The sequence below is a fragment of the Cnephaeus nilssonii genome (genome assembly GCF_951640355.1).
Source record: "Cnephaeus nilssonii genome assembly, chromosome: 8".
NCBI lineage: Eukaryota > Metazoa > Chordata > Mammalia > Chiroptera > Vespertilionidae > Cnephaeus > Cnephaeus nilssonii.
In genome coordinates this window covers 4,208,331-4,233,544 of record NC_137079.1, presented here as the reverse complement: position 1 = coordinate 4,233,544, position 25,214 = coordinate 4,208,331, and positions in this window count along the sequence as shown.

Below are 25,214 nucleotides of genomic sequence, written 5' to 3'. Positions count from 1 at the left end.
GCAAGAAAATGCAAAAATTAAGGCAGGATACATGTTTTCATTATGTTAATTTCTTTTATCAGCAAAAGCAGAAAAAGCATCCATCTGCTGAATTAAGAAAACATGTTTGCCAAGCACTTTATTTCTCTTCATTGTAATTCTTGTGTGTTTTAAGAGAAATTAAATTCACATTTTTGCTATTCTTACTTTTATATTTTACCAAAATAAAGCATCTTTATTCAAGTTCATTGTATTCTTCTCAATCTATTTTTTTAAATCAATTTCATATTAAATACTTTTAGGTACAAATAAGGTGGGAAATAGATCCTTGATTACTTACATTGATCCTTTTTATCTCTTCTTATCACTTTTTCATTAACCTATCATTTTATTCAATGAAACATGGATGTGCTAGGCTGTATCAGAGATTGCATTAAATCTTTATAAAGATTCAAGTAAGTCATAGTGTCTGCCATCAAGCTCCTAACACCGTAGTCACAGGTATAAGTTAGGTGACCACAGCCTTGCAAATTGCATTAAGAAAACAAGAGAAAAATTGTCTCTTTTCTTTCCTTTTTTTTAAATATATTTTTTATTGAATTCAGAGAGGAAGGAAGAAGGAGAGAGAGACAATGATGAGAGAGAATCATTGATCAGCTGTCTCCTGCACGCCCCCTACTGGGGATGGAGCCCACAATCTGGGCATGTACCCTGACTGGAAATCGAACCATGACCTCCTGGTTCATAGATTGATTCTCAACCATGTAGAGAACCCATGAAGTGTTAGCTGTCTGCACTGGTTAGTGAAACATCCCCAGCCCGATCCAATGACTCCCTCAGTATGCATACACTGGTCTTAGTGTTTCATTTGCTCTCCTGTGAATCTCCTTGCGATTAGCAGAGACTCACAGGATTGCTAACCGGGCAAGGTTCTGAACCATAATTCACAGGATGCCTTTGGCTACTCCAATGATGCTGACTACTCTTTTACTTAAATTTCATCAAGCAAACACACAATCTGCCTGGCGTGTGCTTTATCCTCACCACAGAGGCCCATGGAGTCCTTACTCCCTCTCAAAGTCTGTTTACGGACACCGTGAGACTAGTTTGACAACGCCTACCTCAGGCATGCATCTTGGTTGCCGAGCCCACACTTGTAACCTCTGTGTTCTGGAACCTTTCAGAGCAGAGGCGGTGAGTGAAGGTGGTTGAAAACCTGGTAAACACACAATGCCATCCGTACACATATGATGCCCTGTGGGATTGCATGCCGGAAACCAATGTCACTCCAAGACATTTAGTGAAAAGGAAAGCTGAACCAGTGATGCCCTGTTCACACTCCCTTTCTCCTGAAGCAAATGTGCCGTGACCTCGGAGGTGTGTTGGAAGAAACCCACTCCTCCTCTCACTGTGACCACATGAAACACATAGTCACAGTCCAAAGTATATGGTCCCCACAGGGCTGCTCTTATCTCTACAATTTAAAGCACTTGACCTGTGGTGTTACCACAGCATGCAATGCAATTAACTGCCACACCCTTTTAACACCCATCAATGGGACTTAATGGCTTTGCAGTCAATGACAGGATGGGAAAAAAATGCAATTGATTGTAATGGAAAAGGACATGGGAACAGTAATCTGGCTGCTAAAAAAAAAACAAAACAAAAAACAAACAAAAAAAAACACACCAAAAACAAAAAACCAAAAGCACCCCAGCATACAATATACTAAAACCAGACCTAATTTTTATGTGTTGACAAATGACATCCCTATGATATAATTAAAAGTCTACTTAGATTCCTGTTGGTATAGACAGTGTTAGGAAGAGAGAAATACTGTAGCAGAACAGAAAAAAAAAACAACAAATGAAATGTAGAATTGATATTAAATAAGTCTTTCAGAATTCATACATGTATAACATAATGATGCAAATGCTAATCTTCAAATAATAAATCTGAAGAAAATTCTAACATTGACAGTATTCAGGGCATTAATCAAATTATTAGAGAAACTTGTTAGACTTCCTTATCTTTTCTGTTACTTAAAACTTCAGAAAGCAATAATATGGCATCTAGATATTTTAAAGGGGAAAAGAGAATGCAGTAAGATTTTTCTATGAGCTATCATCTACATGTGAACACAACAGAAAAATATTCTCATAAGTGGAGGGGTCAAAAAATATAACCGTTTCATTCTTTTGCATGTGACTATCCAGTTTTCCCTAAGAGACTGACTTTTCCCCGTTGTATGTTCTTGGCCTCTGTTTTACATTAATTCACCATAAAAACGTGGGTTTATTTCTGGACTCCTTATTGTGTCTGTTGATATATGGTGTCTGTTTATGTGAATACCACACTGTTTTGATGATTATAGCTTTATAATATCTTTTGAAATTAGGGAGTATGACGTCTCCAGCTGCTTTTTAAGATTGCTTTGGCTTTTCAGGGCCTTTGTGATTCCGTGCAAATTTCAGGACTGTTTGTTCTGTATCTGTGAAAAATGCCATTGGAATTTTGATGAGATTGCATTTATTCTGTACATTGCTTTGGGTAATATGGACATTTTAATAGTATTAATTCTTCCAATCCATGAGCATGCTATGTCCTTCCATTTATTTGTATCTTCTTCAATTTCTTTTATCAGTGTCTTATCATTTTCAGTGTTCAGATCTTTCACCTCCTAAGTTAAATTAATTTTTCATATTTTATTGAAGCAATTGTTAGTGGTGTTCTTTTCTTAATTACTCTTTCTGATAATTTGTTATTAGTGTATAGAAAACAGCAGGTTACTGTATTTTGATTTTGTATTTTGCAAATTTATTGAATTAATTTATTAGTTCTAACAGTTTTGGGTGGAATCTTTAGGGTTTCCTATATCTAACTTCATGTAATCTGCAAATAGTGACGGGTTTACTTCTTCCTTTCCATCTTGAATACTTTTAATTTATTTTCCTGCCTAATTTCTCTGGCTTGACTTCCAATACTATGTTGGATACAAGTTGGGAGAGTGGGCATCCTTGTCTTGTTTCTGACCTTAGAGGAAACACTTTCTGCTTGTCACTGTTGAGTATAATGTCAGCTGTGGGCTTGTCATATATGCCCTTTATTATGTTGAGGTGCATTCCCTCTATACCCACTCTGTTGAGAGTTTTTATCATAAATAGATGTTGAAGAGCTTTTTTTAATGGATCTGTACTTGAGGACAAGAAAAGTTTTGAACTTAGTAAGCTTTTAGAAAGCAGACAACAGGGTGCAACCCTGAATTATATCTATTAACTAACAAAGCTTTAAAAGTTGTAGCTATTTTACAAAGGAAATAGCAAAAAATGAAAATAATACTGCATTGCATAATTATCAGTGAGAAAAGAAAAAATTATACCTGCATTAATGACCATAACCTTCTAGACTCAAGAGCCTTTACCCATCTTGACCGCTGAGGGGGACCAGGGGTTCGAGGCCCTCTGTGTTCCTGACTCCCTGGGAAGGTCAGGATCACATTGAATTATACGCGTTGGGTCATAGTCTCAGGGGTGATTTATAGTGTAAGGTGCAGTAATTCTATTCTGGTTACACATAAGGTAAGAAAATAATCCAAAATGAAGACTAGAACTTATGCAAAAGGATATTAATGTATACCTTGTTTAAAATTTGATACAACATAAGAAATAAGTAAAGTGACTAACAAAATAGAAAAAAATAGTTAAATTATGGCAAGTAGAATGTTATCCAATAATAATGAACTATTTTAATTACATTCAAAATTATGATAAATATAAAATATGTGGAAATTTGCATATAGAATATACCATCCAATCAATAAAATGACATTAATAAAGGAAAGTTTATTATTAGTGCTGTTTTTTTTTTCCTTTCTATATACTGATTTCAGAGAGGAAGGGAGAGGAAGAGAGAGATAGAAACATCAATGATGAGAGAGCGTCATTGATTGGCTGCCTCCTGCACAGCCCCCACTTGGGATTGAGCCCACAATCCAGGCATGTGCCCTTGACCAGAATCGAACCTGGGACCCTTCAATCTGCAGGCCAACCCTCTTATCCACTGAGCCAAACTGGTTAGGGCCAGTGGTGACTTTTATGTAGTAGGAATATAGATGATTCTTATGTTATTTACATGATTTTGTTTAAGTTTCTAGTTCTTTATGGGCATGAATTATTTTCGAGTTTCACAGGAAAATTAGATTTTTTAAAACTAGAACTGTATATAAAACAAAAGTAAAAATAGAAATTAAGATCCAGGACAATGTTTGGTAACATGTAAAGTATTACATAAATATGAAATGATGATTATTCAGGGAACTTGATTCTGTGAACTAATTATTTTATTAGACATACTAGAGGCCCGGTGCACAAAATTCGTGCATAGGTAGGGTCCCTAGGCCTGGCTGGCGATGAGGGCCGATCTGTGGGGCAACCGGCAAAGTGGTCAAGGGGCCCTCACTGGCACCTGCCTTGGCTGGCCTGTGGCCTGTGGGATGGGGGCAGCTCCTGTGTTCAGCGTCTGCCCCCTGATGGTCATTGTGTGTCATAGCAATGGGTCATTCCACTACTCATTCTGCCATTTGGTCAATTTGCATTTAGGCTTTTATTATATAGGATGGTCTTGGTAGAAAATTATTTTGCTATATTCTTTCATTGTGATGGAGGGAAAAAAAGCACAATTTTATATGTAGTTCCCCTTGAGCTAAAGAAAGTGTTTCATACAAAGCTTAAAAGTCCACTCTCTTGTATACAGAAAAGATTGGTACAACCCAGTGAAATCTGTCAGTGGCTTGTCTGGGTAAAAAGAACCAGGTGCCAGAAACATTAAGCCAAGTGCAAAGGCAAATGAGATGTTTCTGTGGAACTGTGCTCTCCCCGAAAGCCAACTCGGCCCCCTAAGGAGGATGTGGTTACAATAGACGTGTCACATCCAGTCCCAAAGTGTTCCCTTAAAACTTCTCTGGAATCACTGCAGTATGGACAGCCTCTCAAAGCAAGCTACGGAAAGGTTTCCTCTTTCACAGAGCATGTCAGCTCAGAGGCTCCTACAGGTGAGGGATGAAAGTCACATGGACTCATGTGGTTTTATACACACAAACATACAGAGATACACGACACATAGATAAACATAAGCACTTACATTTACGGTATATTCACAGTTAATTCCAAGTACCCATAGGTAGTCACAAATGGCCATGTATTAAACACCATCATTTAAAAAATGGATTTATTTATTTATTTATTTATTTGCAGTTACTCTAACAACATTGGCAAGAAACACCAAAGTGACACTCCCTTTGGAAAGCTTGTGTTTCGAGTTGCCCATTTCAGTTCCTAGAGCAGAGAGAAGGTGGGAGTCTTAGTTTTAGTTAGGAGGCCACGAGTAACTATTTCTAAGTGTCTTGGGTGTTGGCTGAAATGTCACAGGTTTTGCCCACGTCCCTCACAGAAACCACAGGACACTTCTTGCAGGAGTAAGAGCCATGCACGTCCTGCATGATGAATCTTTAGTGATGTGAGGAAAGCCTGTCACTGTGTCCGGACCTTCCGTGTCCATGTAGAAACAGGCATGTGGTGAAGTCTGGCCCGTGACCCACCACAGTGCTTAGCGGGTGACGGGGACCTGGCTTGCGGTCAGACTTGTAGGAAGGAGCGTAGATGTTGGGGTCATTTTGAAAATGAGCAGGTTCTCCAAATAATTATCTTTTGAGATGAGCGTGGCTTACACAAAATAGAAGATACAAAAGTTGAAAACCTTTGTTGAAAAACTGCTATGCCTCTAGATAAGTTAAGGAACAAGAAAGCAAGTATTTGGAAAAATTCACAAAAATATTGAATGTATTCTCTGTTGCTACAGAAAAACATCAGCACCATTATAGTCCAGTCTGACTTGCTAATGTGCAACTATATTTAATACTCAATGGAGTAAAATCACAGGATTATAGTTAATGCACACATTCTGGCAGGATGGATGGAGGAAAACGTACGGGCAACGACAGTTTGTAATAACTGGCTATTCGGAGATTTACAGTCAGGGGCCTGTACCAACGTGGGCAGCAGCCAGAGTGCCGGGAAGCTGTGTGGGTCCCTGTATTATTGTCTCCATTCAGAGGGACCTCGGCAGCCACATGTCATTTGTCGTCTGTCTTACATTTAGAAATATACATTTTGCCCGGCTGGCGTGGCTCCGTGGTTGAGCATTGACCTACGAACCAGGGCGTTCTGGTTGGATTGCCGGTCAGGGCACAGGCCCAGGTTGCAGGCTGGATCCTCAGTGTGGGGCGTGCAGGAGGCAGCTGGTGGATGATTCTCTCTCATCATGGATGTTTCTCTCTCTCTCTCCCTCTCCCTTCTCTGAAATAAATAAACATAGATTTTTAAAAAAGAATATACATTTTGAAATGTTGTCAGGATTAGTTGAATTAAAACGTATGTTAATATCATGTATATGTTTTCATTTTCTCTGTCAATTGCATATCTACTTCAAATAAGATTGAATATCCATATTTACAAGATCAACCTACTGCAAAGAAAATAGTAATTTGAAAATTGGAAGTGAGCTTCATCCACTTGCACGCACTTAGTGTGCCGACATATTTTCAGAATCATACGCCTGCACAGCGCCTTCCTGTGAGCACGTGGGATTCCAGCCCCAGCATCTGGTGCCTGCGTTTCTCCTGACCCCCCGGCAGAGACAATTGGACACCCCCCCACCCCTTACCTAACCTCTCCCACACCCTGGGTTTCATGTCTATTTTCATGCCTTGGAACCGATTTTGACTTTTGGTTATATGTCAAGTAACCCGACTTTCTTGGTGCCCATACTTTAAGCATTGGGTATTTCTGTTGTCAATGCTTCCCTCAGAGCCTAGTTCCTGGAACTGGTTATGTCCTATCATCTGTGTTGCATCCTGAATTCAGCTCTTCAGATGTTAGTGCCTTTGATGTCCGTTCTGCAGTGAAATAGCTTTAGAATTGGCACCATCTCCCAGTGTGGACAGACCTTCCAACCAGAGGGTGCTAGATTCTACCAGTCAACAACCTACTTCCTGCGATTTGCATAGCTCCTTGAAGCTGCACAGATCTGAATGTGTGTAGCTGGTACTATTACCATTTCCTGCTAGGAGCTAACACATGGCTTTGTCTGCTGTGAGTGAAAGTAAGAATGTCCTCCCCAGGACAAACCACAGAAAAGTCAGCCCGTGACTCTAGCTTACATGCCTCATGGGGACTCAGGAGGCCACACAGTCCACGGGGGTCCTCACAACATGGTGGGGCGCCCCCTATCAGTTCCCAAGTACCTCGAGCAACAATCCTTGTGGGAATGTTGACAGGGTTTGTTTGACTAGTAGGGGTTGTGTGTTAAATGCCAATATTTGGGGGTTTATTTCTGCAGCATAACTTTCTAAATGTATATGGAAAAGAATGTTAAATGATCTTAATACACACACACACACAATAATAATAATAATAATAATAATAATAATAATAAAGGGGTGGGAAAAACTTTGGAAGTGATCGCTTTGCCTATAGCCTTGATGGCAGCACCGGTTCAGGGATGTGTATGCACCCACACTGACTGTGTTACATACGTTAACAACGTACAGCTTTTTATATACCACTAGTAGCCCATTTGCAGGAAAATCCTGCAAGCGGCTGTTGCGGCCACTGCGCCTGCACCCACTTGCCACTGCCGCCCGCCCCGCTCCGCCCCGTTCCGTTCCACCCCGCCCCGCCCCGCCCGGGCTTTCCCTCTGGCAGCCACCTTGCTTTCCGCTTTTCCTCCCTCTTCCTTCTAAGTTGTCTTCAGTCTTCACTCCTCCCTCTCTCAGCATATGCAAATTAACCACCATCTTTGTTGGGTAATTTGCATACTCTCCCCGATTGGCTGGTGGGTGTGGCTTTGGCTGGTGGGTGTGGCTTTGGCGTAGCAAAGGTGCGGTCAATTTGCATATTACTATTTTATTAGGTAGGATACCTCAAAGAGGTTTCAAACACGGGACATTTTTGCTGAGTCTCTAGACATTAGAATTGTTGAAGGAAAACACTGAAGCATGAGCAGTAAATTGATCAGTGAACTGAGAGGGAGGGGTATTCCAGGCAGGAAAATAGAACAACCATGAAGACCATTGCAGAAAAAAATGAATGAACAAAATAAATTTGTATTTAGAGACAACAATTATTTCAGAATTATTTTCTCTTCTACTTTCCTGTTATACAGCATATCTCTACCACGGCTTTTCCCACGGTTACCTTACTTGCATTAGTTTTGTATATAACATCTCCTTCCTAAGGTATGAACTCCTTGTTAGCAAGATTATTTTTTGTTTTCCTTTTTTTTTTTTAATCTTCACCCAATGATATTTTTTTCCATTAATTTATAGAAAGAGTGAAAGGGAGGGAAGAGGGGGAGAGAGAGAAACATCAATGGGTTTCCTCCCTCATGCGTCCCTACCAGAGCTGGGGAACTTGCAACCAAGGCACATACCCTTGACTGTACCTCGGGCCGGAAGCCCTAACCACCTAGCAAACTGGCGATGGCAAGAACACTTTTTTCTTATTTTGCTCTCGATATTATCGAATCTGCCCTGTGTAAAATATCTGTCCAACTAATATTTATAAATTTTAATTATCTAGAATTACAGGATTTATTAATTTTATTTTTCCTGAATGTTTCATTCCTTTTTCAAACATCCTCATTCAATTATCCACTCCCAGAAAAAAAAAAAAATCTGGCCCTGAGATAGGCACGCAGGACTCTGGGTACCTTATGTAAACAAAGTGACTTCAAGTCCTATTTTCTAGCAAGACACATTTGAATGTCTGAGTATTTATAAACATTAGTTAAAAATATCCTGGATAAAGTCCTTAAAAATGCCTATAACATTCACAGCTTTCTGTGATATGCATAAATACACACATTAAAAAAATGTCACAGGTTAGAGACCTTAAAAATGCTTAAAGCGTAACAGCTCACACAGCAGTATGCATAAATACACACATTAGGGAAATATCACAGACTAGAGGCCTGGCGTACGGAATTCATTTGCGGGTATGGTTCCTAGGCCTGGCCTGTGATCAGGGCCATCTTTCCCAGCTGCCCTCAGCCGGCCCCACCCTCCACCGCCACCCACCCCCGGTTCCCCATTCGCCATTGGGTAATCGGTGCCTGACAGCTGGGGGAAGGGGCCGACACCCGCTCGCCGGCCCTGCGCCCGCCATGGGTGGCCATCAGGCGATCGGAGCCTGCCTGCCAGGGTAAAGGGACCAAGAGGTGGTCAGTGCACCTCATAGTGCCTGGTCCAGCGGTCTTTGTGGTCGTTCTGCCCTTAGGGTCACTTGCATATTACCCTTTTATTATATAGGATAGAGGCCTGGTGCACAGGTGGGGGCCAGCTGGCCTGCCCTGAGGGGAGCCCCGGATTGGGGTGGGAGGGTCCCCAGCGGGGGTGAGGCTGGCTGGGGAGAGGGGCCATGGGGTTTGCAGGCTGGCCCCACCCCCGATCAGGGTGGGGTTCCCGCAGGGGGCGGGGCCGGCCTGGGCAAGGGGCTATGGGCAGTTTGCAGGATGGCCACACTCCTGGCTTTGTCAGGAAGGACGTCCAGAATGATATCCAGAAGACGTCCAGTCTATCCAGTCTAATTAGCATGTTACGCTTTTATTAGTATAAATTACAATTGTTAAAATCTGCCTATGACATTAACAGGTATGGCTGTGAAGTGAACACAATAAAAGAATGACCTGTGTGGACAAGTGTTCGTGTACAAGACCTAGGCTTTCGCCACAATAATGTGGGAATTTGCAGCAATAGTCATACTCAAGGAATTCGGTGCTACAGATGCTTACATGCTTCTCAACTGAACTAGATGTTTCTGACCTGAAATCAATATACAGAGACGAGAGGTTCAGTGAACAAAATTCATGCACGGGTGGAGTTTCTAGGCCTGGCTGGTGATCAGGGCCTATCAGGGCTGTCTCACCCATTCCCAATTGGCTGCCAGCTGCTGGCTGCCTGCCCAGGCTTCTGGCTGCTGGACCAGGCCAGAGGGATCGGGGGAGGGACTGCGGGAGGTTGCCTAGCTGTGGGAGGTTGGCTGTGGGAGCTCATTGACCACCAGGGGGCAGCTCCTGCATTTAGTGTCTGCCCCCTGGTCATCAGTGCGTGCACATCATAGTGACCAGTCATTCAGCCATTTGGTCAATTTGCATATCAGCCTTTTATTTTATAGGATTATTGTTACAAAATTAGTTGACCCTGGAATGTGCTTTTTTATTTCTTTCATAGTCTATATTTATGGAATGACTTAAATGGTTTTGAAAGGAGGTAAATTTACTTTCTATTAAAAAAAAATCCTCCCCCTCATTTTTCTCCGAAGTTCTCATACAGAATGGGAATGGGTATGCGTGTCAATACCCTCTTTACTTACATTTCCAAAGGACTTCCCAATGACTCTATATGTCCAGGGCATGTGTGGGTTGGCAAAATAGGAATTGAAACTTGTCAGATCTACACAGGACTTGAACACTCAAAATACACTCCAAGGAGATTGACATCGGGACAGTCCTGCGGGCTCTAGAAGTAGCTCTCAAATCCCAGGGACGCCTGTAGTGTGAGCAGTGTAACTTCCTGGGTGGGAGGTGCCTTGCAGGTGACATGTTTTCCTCTGCTCTGAGGTGGCCTCTAGCCAAGAATCCCTAACTTCTGTGCCTGTCCTGTTTAGTTCTCATTTATTTTCCTTTTTTTTAAAAAAAAATATGTGTTCACTGATTTTTCAGAGAGGAAAGGAGAGGGAGAAAGAGAGAGAAACATCAATGATGAGAGAGAATCACTGATCGTCTGCCTCCTGCATGTCCCCTACTGGGGATCAAGTCAGCAATCCGGGCATGTGTCTGAATGGGGAATTGACCTGTGACCTCCTGGTTCATAGGTCAATCCTCAACTACTCAGCCACAGCGACCAGGCTGCATTTCTTAATATAGGGAAGTTGTTTCCCCCTTAATAACTCTTTAAAATTCAGCTATTTCTGCGAAGCTCGTTCATTATTCATTACAATGTAGGGTAAGTTATAATAAAAGAATGTCTCTCTAGGACAAGAGGGACTGGTGTGCCATGAGAGGTGCATTTGGGTGCACAGTGCCAGGAATGGCGTTGGAAGACAGCTGGGGGTGTTCGAAGTCCGTGATAGGTCAGTGGAAAAGCCGATGGCCTGTGACAAGGAAAAAGGCACCGTGATACAGGAAAAGCAGAGGTAACGGAGCATTCAGGTGGGAGGTGAGCATTAGCCCTCCCGATGGCGGAGGGCGATCCCTACCAACAAGTGTCCCACCTCGGGAACTTGGCAGTGAAGCAACGGCTGTCTTAGCAGGACAGAATCTGCTCTGCTCTGATCAAGATAGCGAAAGATCTCACACTCAGGTTATGGACTTTACATTCTGCCCCCTGCAGAAGACAGGCCTGATACGGGCTGCTGCTGCGAATGTTCCTCTTCTCTCCCAGCTCCCATCTTGACTGGCACCGGACCCTGAGGGGGGTGTGATTAGGAGGTGAGGCCTCTGCCCTCGTGAATGGGAAGAGTGCCATTTTCAAGTGGCTGGACGAAGCTCCCTGTCCCTTGCACCAGGTGAGCGCACAGGGAATGACAGTCTGTGGGCCGGGAAGTGGGGTCTCCCCAGGCACCCAATGTGCCAGCGTCTCCATCTGGGACTCTCCAGATCTGTGGGGAGCACATGTGTTGTTTATCAGCCACCCGGTTCCTGGTACTTTGCTCCAGCGGCCCGGATGACAGAGGGATGCCTGCCATCAGGGATTTCTGGTGACTACGCAGGGGCTAGTGGGGCATCAAAACTCAGCAGGACAAACTGGGCCCTTCACTATTTCAAGCCTGTGTTCTAAGACCTACCTCCACTATCTGCTTCCATCTACCAATCCCTTACAATCTTTCACATTCCTACGCGCGCACATATACATATTTTTAAATTTTTATTTATTTTTAAATATCATTGGAAGTATTACATATGTCCCCCATTTTCCCTATTGATTCCTTCTAGTCCGCCCCCGCCGCCCGCCCCAGGCCTTCACCACCCTATTGTCTGTGTCCATGGGTTCTATATCCTATATAAGCCCAGTATGCAAATTGACCAAAGGCAGAACAACCAGTGGGACAACCGGTCACTATGACGTGCACTGACCACCAGGGGGCAGACTCTCAATGCAGGAGCTGCCCCCAGCCCCGAGGTCCCAGCAGAGGGAGGCGACTGGTGGCGGTGGGAGGCAGGGCCAATGAGCAGGTGATGCTAGGCTGGCCAAGGCAGGTGCCAGTGGGGGCCCCCCGATTTCCCCACCGGTCGCCCCACAGATGGGCCCTAATCGACAGCCAGGCCTAGGGACCCCACCTGTGCACGAATTTCGTGCACCGGGCCTCTAGTATGCATATGAGTTCTTCGGTTGATCTCTTCCCACCTCCCACCCACCCACCCCCACTATCGAATCTCAGAGGCACAGATATTTTTAAGTCTTCCTTTGGTATGTGCACATCCTTGGGCCAGAAGTGTGCCTTTTCCACCTATGAGCTCACTCCTGCTCATCCTCCAGGACGCGTGCGGTTGTCCTCCTCAGCCTTCCCAGGGACCAGCTAGTTACAGGACGCTTGAGTGTTGCAGTCTGTGTTCAGGTGCTTCCAGGTGCAGTTACATTCACAGACCCTCCAGCAGAGTGGCTTCTCCCGCACAGAGGCCCAGTCTGCAACAGGTGAATAAAATAATGAAGGAACCAGCAAGCTCCTTATCACATCACTCTGGAGAAACAGGCTTGTTACACATTTAAGGACATCCTTCCTCTCTGTAATAGGCATCGCAGATTTAATGGAACACTCCTTCATTTCCTTTTTCTTTAGTGCATTTGGATCATGATTCTTCACTTCACAATTAAAGAAGTGCTGATAGACATAAGTGGAACCGAATGAACCTAAAAATATGAAGTGATTTAATAACCATGAGAATATTTTCTGACACGTCAAGTTTTTGCTCAGAGTGAAAAACATTTTCAGTTTTATTTCTGAATGTTACTTGCGTTAGCACAAAAATTTCCATTGTGATTTTTTAAAATAATATCACTTGGAATTATAGCAATGATTAGATTTTAGTAGGAATTTGAAGCCCAAACTATAAAAATGTTGGTGAACTTAAAGGACTTCTTCAATCTGTCGTCTGGAGCTTCTTGTGCAGGAGCCCTTAGTCATTGAGGAACTGCCTGGCTGCCGTCGAAGGAGGCATTATCATCGTTAACATGTCCATTATGTGTTGTGTAACCATATTCCCCCGATTTCTTTGTTACTAGCTGTTTTCATTTTTCAGGGGAGAGGATTAGGCTCATTATTTGATTGCAGCATACTTAAGGTTTATCAGAAAGCCCTCACTGTGTGAACACCATCGTTTTCCCCATGACCTCAAAGCTCCTACTTTGTAATAATTATGTGAATGTCCCCATAGTAATAATTTTCTTGTTAATACGTGCAGTGCGTAAAACTTGTGTGAGCGTAGGCATTACTAGCTCTGTTCTTCCCTTGGGGATCAGGGTGCAGCGACTAGAGTAATAACAACAGTTCATTATTTCCCCAAAGCCTCCGACACAGGACAAGTACAACCACGGGGGATGTTGTCAACTCCACACACAAACTCCTAGTAAAAAGGAGGTGATAGTGGGGACCCGAGGGGAGTGTGTGAGACTGCGAGGGGGAAAGAGAGAGGGGGAATTTATTCCAAAGATTCCATTGATAAAGATGTTTATTGACTTATTCAACAAACACTAAATAGTTTCTAGTACTGAAATAACAGCTGATGAGATTTTGGGGGTATGGCACAAAAGTAGTTGTTAGACCAGTGATTATTGCTCTCAAGAATCTTTTCAACTAGATGGAAAGATAATTATATATATATTACTAGAGGCCCAGTGTATGAATTCATGCACAGCTGGGGTCCAGCCAGCCCACCCCAATGGGAGCCCATTGGGCCAGGCCAGCTGCGGGGAGGGGCCATGGGCAGTTGGCAGCCGAACCCACCTCCGATCAGGCTGGTTGGCTGCCACAGTGCACGTCATAGCCACCAGTCTTTCTGGTTGTTCTGGTTGTTCCGCCATTCTGGTTGCTGGGCATATATATATATATATATATATATATATATATATATATATATAGAGAGAGAGAGAGAGAGAGAGAGAGATGACCTTAGAAAAGGACCCAAGAATCTTGTGATGTAGATAATGTCAACTCTATTGATATTTATACTGTGCAGCCCAGTTCTCTTCCTTTCAGGAGCTCCCCATTCTGGGAGGTGGTCATAGTTCTTCATAAAATAACGATTCCTTTTATTTGAAAACACACCTTCAGAGCATTTGGACCTCTGCATGTGAGTCTTTATTTCGGTTTTGTAGCCTCCACCACCGATGGAATTGGTGTGCTGTCCATTGAGGTCCTCATTTCTATTATTGAGCCTCCAAGAAGTCTACCGTATACACCAGCTGAAGGTCAGCTTCCAAAAAACAAAAGTCAATCTTTTGGAGGTTGGGTTGTGTCCCTTGTTTCCATATCTTCCCTCCACTTCCCCAGGAACTCCGTGGGGTGTGACATCCTTTCCTGCTGGGATGTGGGCTCTTCATCCACAGGAACAGTTAGTGGAAAGCTTTCAGTTACACCTTGGCTAACAGCTTTCAGAGAAATTGGAAGTGGCCCTTCACCCAGCATTCAAGGAAGATTAAATGGATTACCAAGGCATTTAAAGTCTGACCTTTTAAAGACCAGTCAGAGCAGAATATTGTACATATGAAACTACATGTAACTGTGGTACATCTACACAATGGAATACTACACTGCGGTAAAAAAGAAGGAATTATTACCATTTGCAACAGCATGGATGGAACTGGAGAGCATTATGCTAAGTGAAATGAGCCAGTCAGAGAAAGATAAATATCACATGATCTCACTCACTTATGGAATATAATGAACAACATAAACTGATGAACAAAAACAGATCCAGAGACAGAGAAGCATTGATCAGACCCTCAAACCTCAGAGGGAAGGTAGGGGAGGGTGGGGGTAAGGGGGAGAGATCAACCAAAGGACTTGTATGCAGGCATATAAGCCTAACCAAGGGACACAGACACCAGGGGAGTGAGGGCATGAGTGGGGGAGTTGAGGGAGTAATGGGGGGATAAGGACACATATGTAATACCTTAATAAAGAAAAAACAAGATTTTTATTAAAAACATAAAAAAACTACATGTAGTCAAGAATGTTTCACCTAGAAACTCACTTGTGTTTTACCGCTATCATGCAGGCTAACTTCCTTCTGACCTCTGATGTGTAATAGTTTCCTATCTTACAACGCCCACTCAGATCGGACCTGGGATAATGAGTTCTCTGCTTCATCTTTACACCCATGCTGCTTTTCTTTCTTAAAAGAGTCATTGTATTCTTGACATCATTTTATAAGGTGGGCTATTGTAAACCAGTGAATTCCATTAACAAATCTATGGGAAAAGGGGTGAGGAGGACAGTTCTTTTAATTAACAAGTTGCTTTTCTACCACAAATGAATGGAACTACCTTGAAAGCAGACTTAAATTAACAGCTCTGAATAGGTGAGCTGTAAGATAATTAGATACAGAAAGGAAGAGAAGGAAATAGTAAAACAAAGAACCAGGGATAAATATCACTTTCAAAGGAAGGTTCTATGTGTGTCTGTCACTTGTAGTGAAGCTCTTTCCTGGGCTACAGTGTTTCACCCAACACAGCAAGAAAGGGACAGGTCTTACAGAGAGAATGAGGAAAAGTAAAGGAAATGATGATAAAGAAATCCGAATGGGGTTCAGTCCTATCCCGTTCTTTGCCATGTGCTGTAGCTTGTTATTTCATCCATTCCTCTCAGGTTTTTTTTTGCACTTGCTTTTACCCTCCATTGTGGGTCAAAGTTTACAAACAGAAATCTTACAACTACTGGTTAACAAGATCAGTGCCTCACAATTCCTAATATCCTCTCTACTCCTCTTCATTCAATTGATTTGCTCTGTTTTCAGGATTTTTGTTCATTTAAAGTTTTTCCCCAATCAAGCACAAAATAATATCTGCTTCATTAGCTGTAAAGATATCAACCGATCTCAGAACCCATGTGCATCACCCTAGCGGATTCACTCTTACGTTCACAGTAAGCCTGAAGGAATGCCTAATGTATTTCAGATCCTGGTACTTAGGATAAGCCAGGCAGTTTCCTCACTCTTGCGATGTTTCCCATCTCATAGAGGAAAGATATGTAACAAGGGCACAGAGAGTACCATTATCATTTCAAACCCAGGCAAGTACTGCAGAGGGAGAGACTGGCTTGCATAAGTACACAAATCCCAGTGAAAACCCTGGGGTGCGGAGTGGGTTCCCTGAGGAAGGGAAACTTGACCTGAAGTCTCCGTACAGGACGTGGATGCGGTAGGCTGTGCATCATACATGAAACACATGAAAGCACTTCCCAAGGAAGGGATGGGAAAGTTTGAGGAGGTGAGAGATGACCAAGAGGCCCAAGGGAGTCTAAAGGAGGAGTGGGTGGCCAGGGCGGAAGTGACCGGGTAGTACACACCTGGGAGCCCTACTTTGGGTGCCTTCCAGATGCAAAGCCAAGCCCTAGAGTTTCAAGCTCAGAGGAGATGATGGGAGTGAATGGCACGGCCATATTTGCCCCTGGAAAAATTAACTCTCGCCCAAATCCCTTGATATTTAAATCAGTAAATATAAGAATTACACGTTTCACAATATGAGAATAGTTTTATTTTTGTTATTATAGGAATAGATTTTACCACATCGTTTAATATTCATTTGGTTCCCATACTAAACCTTTTATGCTGTGTCATTTTTGAAATGTATTGTTCAACATATCATGTTTCATGTATAAGGCTAATTTGAATAATTTAAACAGATTATATCCCCTAGCTAAAGCATGAATCATGATGATCTCATCTAAGGTATACTTTTTTAACCTAAACTGACTGCTTTATTATAGACAGTAACCAATTTCCGATAGCTGTGTGAGTAAGATGTTTGGACATCACTGTCCTCTAGGGCCGTGGTCTGCAAACTGCGACTCGCGAGCCACATGCGGCTCTTTGGCCCCTTGAGTGTGGCTCTTCCACAAAATACCATGGCCTGGGCGAGTCTATATTGAAGAAGTGGCGTTAGAAGGAGAAGTTTAAGTTTTAAAAATTTGGCTCTCAAAAGAGATTTCAATCGTTGTACTGTTGATATTTGGCTCTGTTGACTAATGAGTCTGTCTGGGGCATCAGGTAGTTGCCCCCACAACTGTGGGAAGAGAGGGAGGGCCGTGTAATTTACTTGTATCCTTTGATTGTGTTCTTTCATGTTCAGCTTACCTCCTCTGTTGGCTTGGTTATGCTTTCCCTGATACGTGCTTGAGCAGCTTTCTAAGCCTGTACTTGTTCCTTATGACTTTTCCCATGCAGAATGCTCGCTGTAGCCTGAGCCTCTTCCTGAAACCGCTGCCCCTTATAGCTGAATGACTTGCCCTTGGGCGGGGCTTGCAGGTGAGGGCCCAACACTGTGGCCCATGTGATATTTTCAAAAATAATGTGTTTAGGAAAGTGATATGCTTGGTAGCACAATAAGCAGAATGACACCTTCCCTCTAGGTTTAGAGCTCCTCTCAGTAGCCATTTGGGTTTGTGACCCCTCATGTCATTAGTACGTATTTGGCTGTCTCGGGAACAGCCCACATCCCTTTTACCCCCTACAGGTCAAAAGCCACAAATAGGGTTTTCTCCCCACCTATCTTCCCATGGTTATCCTCCATTCACTATTTTAATCACAAAGCCAGCACTCTATTTCACATATTACTCATTTGTTAGATTGGTAAATTGAGCAATTACTGATCATTAACAATTAGGTGATAATTAATCAGTTAGCCCTGTGCAAGATGCTGGGGTTACAAAAGAGGGAAATACTGCACATGGGCCCTGCCCTCAGAGACCGCGCTGTGCTGTAGGGGAGAACTACATCCGAATAGCCATCACCAACACGTGCACTTCTTGTGGGAGTTGGGGCCAGTGCCACTGGAGTTTGGAAAGAGAAACTATTTGGGTGACAGTGATTTATAAAATGAATTTATTTGAGCCAGATGAGACAGGACACTACTTGCCTTGACATATTTCTAGAAATAATCGAACCCTGATCTGATCAAAGGTTTTATTTCACAGATACTCGCTTACATTTCTCAAAGCTTGCAGCGGTTAATTGTCATTTTTATTACACTATTGTGCTTTAAAACGATCTTTCATGTCAGAATACCTTCCCCAACCCCCCGTTTTTTTAAAATATCCCAAGTCTGACACTTTTCTGCCATGAATCCTTCCTGTGCCTCATCATTGGGCATATTATGTTCAATAGCGCCAGGAGATGACAATTGTGAGGGTCCTTTTTTTTTACTCTCACATCTCTTAAAGCCTGATTAGGCATCCCTATCAAAATCCACACTGATAAGACAGCTGTGCTCTTGCTTTGTTTTACCAAACCTGGCAAGTGTTTTATTTGCAATAAAGAAACTGAAGGGCCATTCAAGTTGTGTAGAGCCATCTGCTTCCGAAATTAGTTTCATACAGGGGATTCAATCCCCAGCAACTCTCCTCCACTGAGGATCCTGGAGATGCATGCGTGTCAGGCAGTCTCTAGTTAAGTTAACTATGCACATCTCCTTCCACTCGATCACCTCAGATCAAGCGTGTGAGCAACATTTTCCAAATGGCAACGACGCGGTAACAACTTTGGACTTAATGCGTGATAATGAATCATATCACAGGGCTCGGTCTGTCTGCAAAAGTACTGAGAACTCTCCATGCCTGCTAAGAAGCATATGGAGAAACATGACATATGATCCGGTTTGTACAGGCACAACTTAAAAATTTAATGTAGTTAGGAGCAGTTGGGAATTCTATAAATAATGAGCCTCACTTTTGTCAACATCTCAATTGGGATTGAGTCACATTTTACCATTTCTTAATTTCCCCCAGTCTCTTGGACTGTAGGAGAACCCATTAACCATATTTTATTCATCCATATGTTCCTGCAGGCATCTTTGACCTGTTCTTCACAAAATATATGTAATTCATGTGCGAAGTGGAATACGTGTGTGTGAAAACACAATGTGTGTTAGGATAAACAAGCGTCAATTCACTTTAACAGGAAGCAATAAACCGGGGAAAGAGAACTCCACGCCTCCCCCAGGCGATGTCTATCTTTGTCTGGGTCTATAGGGTGTTCTCATGTGATCTATAAAGAGTTTGTCAGATGGTTAGTAAACTGTCCGCCTTTCATCCCTGTGTCTCCTAACGCTGAACACTGCTGCGTTTCCTCCCTAACTGGAGACCATGACATTTTAATGTGGTCTGACCCAGACAGCGAGCCAAGTTTCTGGTTCAGAAACAGAATTGCATTTCGCAAGATAGTGTCTAAATAGACCACGTGCGATTGAATCTTCATTCCCTTGAGCTTAGTAGTCCAACAACAACAACACACACACACAAATTAGAAGAACACAATGAAACATACAGTGTGGGGCAAAAGGAGGTTTATAGTTGTTAATATGGAAAGTAATACAATGATTAATCCTATATAATAAAAGCCCAGCAACCGAACTGCGGAACAATCAGAAATACCGGTCAACCAGTTGCTATGATGCACACTGACCACCAGGGGGCAGATACACAATGCACCCTGGTGTTCAGTGCGCTCCCACAGTGGGAGTGCCACTTGGCTGACCAGGATGAACAGCGCTCCCACATGGGCCGATCCCCTCAGGCCATGCCCCCAACCAGTGCATGAATCGCGTGCACCAGGCCTGTAGTAAATAATAATACAAGAATATACTGTTTTGGGTACTCCACTGTGGATACAGTATATACTTTTGCCCCACCCTGTATTTTAAATGTTTGAGAACAGGAAATACATTGCTTTATGTAGCAGAAAAAGTAAATATGTTATAGGTTAATAATACAATATCTATAATAATTATAGCACTCTTGATCTTTATAGTGTTCTATAATAAAGTGCCTTTACCAAACGAATATGTATAAGATGAATCTTTTCATTTAGAAACAAGTACACGTGTCCTTCTAAAGAGATTCATTTATTAACATATTGGGTATTCTACATATATCTACATATATAGAAAACATGTAAACTGATGAATGTCTTTTGGAAACTAATAAAATATCCCTCAAAATACTAGTAAAATGCATATCACATTTAGCTTACTAATATCCATTGCAGTGTTTTTGAAAATATTAAATAATTCACAGTAAGTCCGAAGGGTGCATATTTTAAAATTTAGTTACCATAACTGTCCATTGATCCAGTCAAACAATATGTGTTAACTAATAAACACGGGGCAGCGGGGATCAACTGTGTCAAACCAGACCCGATTCTCTGCCCTCCCGGGCAATTACCTCACGCTTAGAACAATGGATGATGGGCAGCATAAAAGCAATAGTAAATGCACATCTAAAGGGTAAACGATGATCAGCACCAGGAAAGAAAGCACTCCATCACTCCATCACCAAACAGATGAAAATACTCTGAGTCCTAGGTTCTGAGTAAAAGAGGCTCAGGATGGATGACTGTGGGCCTGGATCTGGGTTCTCGTGTTAGGGACACAGGCTTTTCAATGCTGACAGGAGAAATCCCTGACATGGAACATAATGGTGCTCTGTTCACAGAGAACATTGCCCTTACACTTTGTGAAAGCAATCGCCTTTTCTGACTAGATTAGGGATAAGAAAATCATTACAGCCCTGGCCACCCAGTAGCTCAGTGGGTTAGAGCATCCTCCTGATATGCCAAGGTTGCGGGTTTGATCCCCAGCAGGGCACACACAAGAATCAAACAATGAATGCATAAATAAGCTGAGCAACAAATTGAGGTTTCTCTCTCTCTCTCTCTCTACCTTTTTCTCTTTTCCTCTTCCTTCTTCTCTCTCTCTAAAACAATCAATCAATAAATTTAGAAAAAAATTATTACATCTTCTGGACAATGCAGTGTTTATTTTACAGTAACCTCACCCCACTCAGCATGTTTTCATGTAATTTTGTGTCTCCAAATAAAATTAATTAATATATTTTGACAGTTCTTCAGAATTCCCTCAAATAACTGGAAGCACAAAATTAACTCATTTTCCACAAATTCAGGAGAATAAAAGAAGGCTGGGAATCACTGCTATAATATAGTATGGTTAAAGCGTGTCTAAAACTGCTTAACTCGGCTATTAAATACATTCCCAATACTTCTAAAGTCAATGATGTGATATTTTTAAATAAGTATGTATTTCATATGTATTATATGATATACATACTTATTTAAAAATATCACATCAAAGTGAGAATTGTCTATCTTCTTTGCTTCTCTGGTTTAGAAAATATCTATTATATATTAAAATCCTATATAATAAAGCGATAACATGCAAACTAACCTTCATGCCCTCACAAGATAGCTGCCTATGACCAGGCCGGCAGGGGTATTAATGAGGGATGACCAAACAACTGAACAGCAGGCTGTGTGGGGCAACCAGGCTGGTGGGGGGGCTGTGAGGGACGACCAGGCCGGCAGGGGGAGCAGTTGAGGGCAACCAAGATGGCAGGGGGTCAGTTAGGGGCGATCAGGCTGGCACGTAGAGGCAGTGAAAGGTGATCAGGCAGGCAGGCAGGCAGGTGAGCGATTGGGAGCCAGCATTCCAGGATTATGAGAGGGATGTCTGACTGCTGGTTTACCCCGAGGGGTCCCAGATTGGAGAGGGTGCAGGCTGGGCTGAGGGGACCCCACATGCACAAATTTCGTGCATCAGGCCTCTAGTAGTAAATATCATACTACATTTAAATATATATTGACTAAAAATAAATATGTACTGATAAGATTAAATGTACTCAACCCAGACTAAATAGATACCATTGGCTTAAGGACTCTTTTTACTTTATCAACTACTGCTTCTCAGAAACATAAATATTAAGTTCAGTGATTTAAGGACTTTGTATGATAGATTATCAGTAAGTTCAGAGTTTCTTCTACAATATTCTCTGAAGATAATTGTAAATAACAGATGAACATAAAAATGTGCTCTATGATTTTTCTTAATTTTTAAGATCAACATTTTAAAATTTTATTTATGGTATAATACATTTGGTGTCTAAATTGATATACTTATTCGTAAGTATAAAAAGCATAGTGGACATTGACTTTAGAAGTATTGGGAATGTATTTAATAGCCGAGTTAAGCAGTTTTGGACACGCTTTAAAATTGTTTTATCCAATGCACTTCATTTTCATTAAATTTGGATATACCGACAGCTTTCCTGTCTTATTGACTCCAACTTGAAATAAACACACAGGACCAGGAGTCTTAGGTTCCTCCCTTTGTCATCAGATTTCCAGCTGCTCACCCCGGCCTCCTTGGCAAGTCCAGCCCTAAGGCGGGGGGAGGGGGGAGAGGAGGGGGCGTGGGAGGGGGTGCCAGAGGGGCTCAGGACCCCACCTTTCATCTCTGTGAGGAAGCCCAGCATCAAGATAGTGGCCTCTTCTCCTTCTCCACACTCAGGTTGAGCCTGAAAACAGGCTGAGCAGAAATGTCCTGTGGAGCTACATAAAAGTCTCTCATTGACACAGACTCTTCTAGTTCTCAGTTAAGTGAGAGCATAAGGAAACCATTTCTGAGAGGCCACTCAGCTCCAAATCCACATCCATTTCAAGTCATGTCAGTAGCCTAACAATGCTCAGGCCCATTCTTGGGTTTTGCTAGCTCATCGCTCTCACCATTTTACAAATCATGTTGATACTAGAATATAATTGCACTTAAGTTACAAAGGTAAAAAGTATTGAGAATAGAATAAAAATCGCTATAATTTTACAACATAATGCTAAGCCTTTCTGTACATGTGCATTTTTTCATTCTGGCTGCTCATTGAGGAAAATGAAATATCCCCAAATCCTAAATAGGATGTCGAGCTCCAAGAACTGCTTCAACAAATGATGGGCTTTTCTCATTGTTGAAAGTTTGTTTTAATCAGTCAGAGAGGGAGGGGAAGAGCGTGGAGAGGAAAAGTGGTAAAGCAGCTTGCAGGATGGCTCCAAAGAACGGTGGCCTGGGCGGGAGTTTCCCCTTAGTGTCACAGCGCTGCCGATGACCGTAAGCCTAGCACAGGGTCGTCGGTAATTAACATAACTGATTTGTTTCCTTATAGAAAACTGCACTCTTTATGTACCATTGTATCAAAGGGAGAGTTCCGTTTAATATGGTTTCTTTATTGATTTTTGTTTTAGAGAAAGAGGCAGGGAGAGGGATAGAAAGAAACATGGATGAGAGAGAAACATCATTGATCAGTTGCCTTCTGCACACCCTCTACTGGGGATCAAGCCTGGAACCCGGGCATGTGCCCTGACCAGGAATCGAAACAGCCACCTCTTGGTTTATAGGGCGACACTCAACCACTGAGCCACACTGGCCAGGTGAGAGTTCAGACAATTTGAACAAGATGCAATGATTATAGGTACCTTTGGGTCTATGGATTTTTGCCTTTTAATGACTTTGTTTCTTTTCATATGACTATTTATAAATTACACAGTCATCGTTCCTTCTCCAAAGTGAATTGCCTATTATGTTCTAAGACAATAAAATTGTAATTAAGGGGGAAATCACACACTAATATCATCTTTAGTATATTTTGACAGAGTAAAACTTAAAAAAAATAATTCTATGGGGAAGGATGAAGCAAATGGCAAAAAAAAAAAATCCCATGGAACTTTTTTCTTTTTGATACCCCTTGCTAATATTTTATGGACCTTTTAAGTTTAAGAGATTTTTAATTCAACAGGCTTTGTGATGAGGGGTATTTATGTATATATCTATTTTTGGCACAATATACATTTCAGTCTTTATCACAGTGGGGACAGTAAAGTAACAGACTGCAATGCATTAGCATCATAAAGAAAATGTAATAAATGACTTTATAACTGTAGTAAAAATTGCATGAGTACCAGCAGCTGTAGGAGAGATGTTGCTACCGCGGAGCTTTATGATCTAATGGTGCTCAGTGGGCTGATAGTGTGTGTGTGTGGCAGGGAAGAGTAGAGAGAGAGAGCAAGAGAAAGGGGGGGGGGGTGAGGGAGAGGCGGGGAGGGAGGGAGAGAGAGAGAGAGAGAGAGAGAGAGAGAGAGAGAGAGAGAGAGAGAGACATCAGCAGTTTCCAAGGCCGGGATTTTAATTCGATAAATAATTGAAAGTACTTTCAGACTTTTCCATAAACTGTGTAATAAGAGATCAAACCCTCTGCTCCCTGCAGTGGAAAATTAAATATATTTTTATGGGAGTATTTTATGATGAGATTCTAACTACTAATTGTGGGAAAAGTGGTATTAAAGCTAAGCAGTTGAAAATAAAGAATGCCTCAAAGAGCTTGTGTTGTCTCAGGTTTGATGACCAGTTACTTAGACATCCATTTTCCTTCTTTGCTTAATTCTCTGGCTTTCGGCTTTTGAAGACTGCCTGAAATAACATGATGTGTAGAACTAACTATGTAGAGTATGGCGTAGCCATGGAGGCATAGGAGTACGCCTGGAATGCAAAGGACAGGAGTGCAGCAGGGAATTGTACTCAGAAAATGACAGAGTGGATAATCCTGGATGGCAAATGTGCAATTCACCATGGATCCTTTATGCTGTTAGAGACAGAAAAAGTGAGAATGATTTTCTCATCTCATTCACAGAACAGATGAGATGTGAAATGAGTGCTCTCTGAGTGGGGGACAATTTCATGTAATGCACATTCTGGGAGACTGGGATTTTACTTAAATAGTGAAAACAAAAAATATATTTTTCCCCCTAGAAAAAATTCTAATGCTAATTTTTACTACCACATATGACTATTTTTTTTAAAGAGGAATGAATACACAACTTTTGCTCATTCGTTAAATCCCTTCCTCCTTCCTTTGATTTGGCTGTTGGGAGCCTGAAGGGAATTCATGTAGGCACTACAGCTACTGAAGTGAGGGTACTAATCAGTTACCAGAAACGTTGGCTGTCAGTTTCTCCATATGGCATGTATTCTTAGTTAATCAAATATATGTCATTAGCAGGCTGTCTTTTTAATGTGATATGAAATCATTAAACATTATGTAAAACTAGAGGCCTGGTGCATGGATTCGTGCACT